This window comes from Lolium rigidum, chromosome 6 (assembly GCF_022539505.1).
Source record: "Lolium rigidum isolate FL_2022 chromosome 6, APGP_CSIRO_Lrig_0.1, whole genome shotgun sequence".
NCBI classification, from domain to species: domain Eukaryota; kingdom Viridiplantae; phylum Streptophyta; class Magnoliopsida; order Poales; family Poaceae; genus Lolium; species Lolium rigidum.
In genome coordinates, this window is record NC_061513.1 from 6,801,581 (window position 1) to 6,808,486 (window position 6,906).

Below are 6,906 nucleotides of genomic sequence, written 5' to 3' on the forward strand. Positions count from 1 at the left end.
CTAGCAGCACAACCTCGAGCACCCCTAAATGCACAGGGAAAGGAGATCATGGTGTCACCGCCGGCGGATCTAGTCGACGACGGCGGGGAGAGGGGGAGGAGTGCTTGGGCGCAGTGTCAGGTGTTCGCCCATGTCCCTCTCGCGGGGAGGGCGAGAGGGGAAAGGCCAAGATGGTTTTTTCCTTCCTCGTTCGCTTACTACCACGTCTTTTATAATGATTTGCTATGGTTATGGACGCGATTGCCACGATGAAAGGGAAAAATAATGAATAACATTATGTGATATAGGAAAAATAGGATGTAAACAAATAGGGAAGTAACATTTCCTAAAATGAGCTAGTACTAACCTATATGATGCATGATGATAAAAAAGATAGAATGACAATAAACTGAATCAGATCAACACTAACATACAACCCCGTGTGAAGTGTGAAATGAAACCACAATTTTCACACACCTCTCACAATGCAGTGGACACCAGTGATAATTTACTAATTCACATTTTGAGAAGGAAAATAGCACTAACATTTAAAAAAACAATCATAGTAACTTATTTTAAAGTATGATGGTAAGGGCACTTTTCAATAATATATTGCTTTGTTTCTAGTTTTGTGTACCAACTACCACATATGTTTTCATGTATTCCTAGGCTACATACACAATTTCCTCTACGTGATGTGTCATGATGAGGAAAAATATAATGGAAACAATCAAACAACCCACTTAATAACTTATGTGGCGTGATGATAAGAAAATTAGGAGTCAAGCAAATCGAGCATTTACGTTTCCCTAAATCAAAGAGACTAGCACCTACAAGGCTTGTGATGATGAAAAGGTAGGAGTTGCTCATTTTGCAAGTTTGGAAGGTAGCAATATGCATACAAAAAGTAATCCTTTTTGCAAGTTGTTCTGGTGCCACTTTTCTTACCATGAGACATCCGTGTGTTATTACTCGCCCAATTTATATAAAGTTTGCTACTCATTTTGCTTAATCGTATTATTCTTATCACCAAGCATCACCTAGGTTATTGTTGGAGTTGTTGGTATTTTTCTTGTCATCACACGCCACGGGACTATAAGAAAAACAAATAAAAAATTGAAGTTTTCACCTACCTAGTCATCATATATCTTATGATCGTCCATCATCTATCTTCTTCTTGTCCATTTGTTTCGCATAACCATAGAGACGATGTAGATGAATATAGATGTGGACAAAGCAATCCTATACTCCAAGTAAGCAAAAACGCATTTATTTGGACTTCACTGTGACGCACCATTTCGAGAGTTGGCACACGTCACTCGGTTGGATTTCCACAACTTTTATTTGTTATATTCTACACCATGCTATGGACGTCATTGAATCGCTTGACGATTTATGAGGTGTAAAGTAGAATGGAAACAAACCACATAATAACTTCTATTGTGTTTGATGATAAGGAAAATAGGAGTCCAACAAACCGAGTAGTAATCTTTCTGTGCGAGTGATACCTATATGACGTGTGATGATAAGAATGTAGGAGTTGTACTTATCTTGCAAGTTTGGAAGATAGGTAGATGCTCGTGAAAAGTAAACTTTTTTGCAAGTTTGTTCCAATCCCACTTTTCTTATCATCACTCTTCATGTAGGTTACTTTTTCTTTACATGCTTCATATAGGTTACTACTCGCCCTATTTACATAGAGGTTATGTTGTAAGAATGGGTATCACCCTCCTCCTAGTGGGACCCAAGCCTAATAAACGTCTACATGGATAAAATTCAAGTAAAGTCGGTCCAAATTGGTCATGGCATGGTCAGCAAATTAAAGATGAAGACCTGAGAGCAATAAACCCATTAGTGTGAGGTGCTAGGGAAGCTAGTCTACGATGGAGTATGCACAACACTCCCTCCTTAGTAGTTTTTCCATGTTTTCCCTGCTACCTACCACCATGAAGGGCATCCTTGGTCATTTAGCAAGAAATGACCTCCATTACCCTCCCACATGGTAGGTGGGAGGGCATCCTTGGCCATTTAGCAAGAAATAACCTCCATTAACCTTCCACATGGTAGGTGGGAGGCCAATCTTGGTCTTTTAGCCATAAATGATCTCTATTATCCTCCTACATGGTAAGTGGGACAACATCTTTGGCTTTTTAGCAAGAAATGACCCAAACTAACATCTCGCATGGTAGGTGGGAGGATATCCTGGTCTTTTAGTGAAAAATGACCTCCATTACACTTCCACACGGTAGGTGGGAGGGCATCATTGGTATTTTAGCGAGAAATGGCCCCAACTACCCACCCACGTGGTAGGTGGGAGAGCATACTTTGTATTTTAGCCAGAAATTACCCTAGTTTCCCTTCCACATGGTAGGTGGGAGGGTATCCTTGGTCTTTTAACGAGAATGATCCCAAATACCCTTCCACATGGTAGGTGGGTAGGAATCCTTGGTATCTTAGAGAGAAATGACCCCAATTACCCCCACATGGTAGGTGGGAGAGCATACTTGGTCTTTTAACGAGAAAATATCCTAACTGCCTTTGCACATGGTAGGTGGGAGGACATCATTGATTCTTTAGCGAGAAATGACTTCAACTACACTTACACATGGTAGGTGAGAGGGCATTATTGGTATTTTAGCTATAAATGATCCCAACTACCCTCCCACATGGTAGGTGAGAGGGAATATGTGGCCTTTTAGCAAGAAATAACCCCACCTACCCTCCCATGTGGTAGGTGGGGGCATCTTTGATCTTTTAGCTATAAATGACCCCAACTACAGTCTCACATGGTAGGTGGGAGTGCATAGTTGGTATTTTAGCAGGAAATGACCCCACCTACCCACCCATGTGGTAGGTGGGAGGGCATCCCTGATATTTTAGCTATAAATGATCCCAACTACCCTCCCACATGGTAGGTGGGAGGGTATACTTGGTCGTTTAGTAAGAAATTACCCCACCTACCCTCTCACGTGGTAGGTGGGAGAGCATCCTTGCCTTTTTTAGCTAGACATGGCCTCTATTACCCTTCCACATAGTAGGTAGGAGAGCATTCTTGATATTTTAACGATAAATGACCCCAACTACCCTTTAGGGGGAGGTTATCCTTGATAATTTCGCAAGCCCCTCAAGCCTATAAATAGATCTCATGGGTAGTGTGTATCATTCACTCTCACTCACTTTGCCCTTTGGGACATATGGGAAGTTATCGCTGCGTCGCGTGTGGTCAGTGAAACTTGGGCGATAGTGATTAAAATTGTCGTCTCCGTTGTCATGTACTAACGAGGGATAAATAGGAGATCCAGAAAGTAGATATCCGTAACCATAGTAATAAGTACTATATTAAACCTTAACAAACATCTTTTTTCTTCTAATTTTGGATTCTTTTCTGGATTAACCATAGGTTGACACGTAGTGATTTTGTGGTTGATTTTCCTCTGTTTTTTCATGTGTACATTCTGGATGGCGTGTAGAAATTAAGTAAAGGTGATTACTGCTGTGTTGTTTTTGCACTGGTGGCATTCCGGGTACGTCTAACAAATTGTTTCTGACATCAACACCGCTTTGACTACTCTGTCAGATACGGAGTAACTCCTTTGTTCCTCTCCTTCCCGAAGGCTCTATTTCCTTTTTTTTCTCTACACATCCTCCTCCTCCCAGTCATCTCTCCTCCCTACTTACCCATGCCGTCGCCGCCGGCCGGCGCACCGCCTGCGCGGTCGCCCTAGCAGAATCCCCCGCCGTCATCAAACCCCGCGTCCCCAATCACGACGCCGTGATGGAAGTCTGGAACCCTAGCGCCACCTCTCCTGCCGGCGTCCCTCGGCCGCTGGTCTGCCTTCCTCAGTCCGCTCCGACTCTCCGGCGGTAAGGTTCGTCAAGACTCAGCCATCGAATGGGTTCGTTTGTGATGGTTAGGGGATCTACACTTGGACGTGGTTAGCTTGGTGGTCATCCAGGAGAAATCAGAGGACAGGCGGCGACCAGAAGCGTACTCAGCGACAACAAGACCTCACCGGCGGGGCGGCCATCCACCACCCGTGGTGGATAAGCATCTCCACCGGCCTCCCCCGCCCCCGCATGAGCTCCTCTCTGCTCGACCACCATCTGCCCGAGCTCTCCCCGGCCGAGCCCTTCCCCGCCGCGGGCTCCCCTTGCCGAGATCCTCTGTGTGCGGCCGTTGTGGCGGGGGTCGATCCTGCTCCCGTGCTGCGGCTATCTCCGAGGTGCTCCGGCTCCCCGTAGACAGCTCCTCACCTGGACGGCGGTCCAACCTCTCCATGGTCTCCGCGCACGTCTCTTTTTGTCGGCGCATGTTGCAACAAGCCGCCGACCCGGTTCTGGAGCTTGACAACGCACACGTCATATGGGGCGCAGGAGGCGCGGTAGCATCCTCGCCGGTCGACATGTACTGATGTACCTGCGCGCGTCCAGGTCCACGCAAGCCTCCAGTGCTATAAGTCGTATGCCGCCGCAGCAAACGAGGCTGCCTGTGCTGTTTGCAGACTCGCCCAAGACCCTTCGCGTCGAGTACGCCGGAGGCAGCGGCGGTACGGGGCGGTGCCTAGCCGCCGGGACGCGTATGACCAAGATTCAGCAGATTCAATCGACTGTGAAGGCCAATGGCCTATGTGCTCCATGAGTGGCCGCTCCTCGGTGGCTCGGTGCCATGCCGTGGGCGTATCGTCGGAGCGGCAGTTTGTGGAAACAAATTAGTTCGGCGGTGCTCTGCCTGCTTGCCGTCTTCCCGATGCTCGACGAAAAGTTTGTGGAAACAAAGTAATTCAGCGAATCAGCGGCGCTCTGCCTGCTTGCCATCTTGCCGACGCTCAACGAAGTCGGCATCGATTGGATCGAGCAAGCTTCCCTGCTCCATCCCCTCCCAGGTCTGAGCAACGAGCCTGTTCTTCACTTCCTACTAGAGGCGAGGTTACTCAATTTTCCTATATTTTACGTTGATGATTTAAACTGAAATCGAATGCACATCTATGTGCTGTGCTGCTCCTACGAATTTTTTGGACCACTTCAACTTTTAGTTCCCAATTCAATATGAGAGAGACTAACAAATAACCTGTCTTAGTTAGTTACGTACACTGACGAAGGGCCAATTGATATACATAGCCTATTTATGTTCTGGACAGTATAATTTCCAGCCTGTACATCCAGTTTCTTGGACCTGAGAAGTGCAGCCGTGTATGCACATTCAGACATTCTCTTTAACAATGCTCTTAGAATTATGATACTAAACAAATGCTTTTTTGTATTAGTTTACGCCATGACATGTTTTCCTCTGACAAATGACATGCTTTCCTTTGGTTAATTGGTCTTGATGCCAATCAAATCTTGGGCAAGGGATGTGATACATACATTGATCTTCAGTGCTTTTTATGAGAAAGAGGATGCCACATTATGTGCCGGTATGTTGTTGTTTGCAGGACATGACTTTCTTTGATCTGAACTAGAGATGCACTTTGAAATTGGTCGACAACTATGTATAATATATATAGCCTAAATACTTCTCTTAATTTTTAAATCTGGCCGCATGCTGATGGTCCATACAGTTCAGTACTCCTGCCATGTTAAATATTTCAGTTTTCCTTTTGCATGTCATTTTGGAACTGCTTACTTCATTTGAAATAATTGCCTTCTCACTAAGAAATTCTTAGTATATATTAGGATGAAGCTGTCGAGGTAGGTTTATTATCATGCTATTTAAATAGGCTTCTTTCTTTATATATTTGTTCCTACATAACGGAGGATATGCGGAGCTAGCTTGATATTGCAGATATATAAGGAGCACAATCAGTTTGATGGTGTAAAAGTTAAAGCAGGTTACCTCTGTATTTCTATGTCCTGATAGGTGCTGAGTTCGAATCGTGGTGTTATTTTAGGAAACATGCTAACAGAGGTATGTTAATCAGGGCTGCTCACTTCTAAGCAGCGATTTTTGCGGCCCTCATCTACTATTCTGTCATGTGCCCGATTGTAGTAATGTAATAGGGTGCTGAGTGCAAATTGACAGATATTTTCGGTCTGAGTTCATTTCATGCCTGCTTGCTAATATTTCTGTTTTGTAATTAACTCATTTTTGGAGCTAGGAAATGTGAGCCCAGATACAAGTTTTGCTCACTTCCATGAATACCGTTGTGCGGGTCAGTACAACTACAGTCAGGTATACAGCATACCATGCCTCCTCTTTTTTTCCGATTGTAAATTAAAGGTACATAGTTCCTTTGTTTTGCTGCTATTCGGTTCTTAATTAAAGGTAGATAGTACACTCAAATTCTTATTCCGATTTTTGTGTTTAAGAATTGGCAATTTTACATAGGAACAATTTCATAATCCCCTAGGAGAAGTTGAGATCAGAGTGATTGTCCTTTGATAACTACCAATGTTCTGGGCTTCATCTAACCAGCATGTCTTTTTTTTTACTTGGTTCCTCGCTTTATGTTGGATTCTTCCTACCACATGAGCTTGCTAATTCTCAATACACATTTTTCCTGAAATGGGTAGTTAGTGCAAAATTGAAGATTAAAGGTATGTTTCTAATGTTGGCATTTTTGAAACATGCTTGAAGTCATCAGATAATGTGTTAATGTCAATCATGTTACTATGCCCATGTAAGCTTACCAAATTCTTATTTTGAATACCCTTCAAAATGGGTAGTCCATACAAATTTCAAGATTAAAAGTCGGTTGTTAATACTTACATCTCTAAAACATGCTTCAAATGATCACACAAGGTGTGTTTCTCTTTCTGGGTGATATGTTCTTGGCTGTCCAAATTTATGATCTAAGGTGTATGAGTCAATTCTTGCATCCTTCTTGACTTAGCATTTCAGGACAGAGTATTGAAGATTATTTCTGCATTATTTCTGTTCATATAAAATCATTTTCATGACTCTTATTTGCATGAGTGAACACAAGAAGG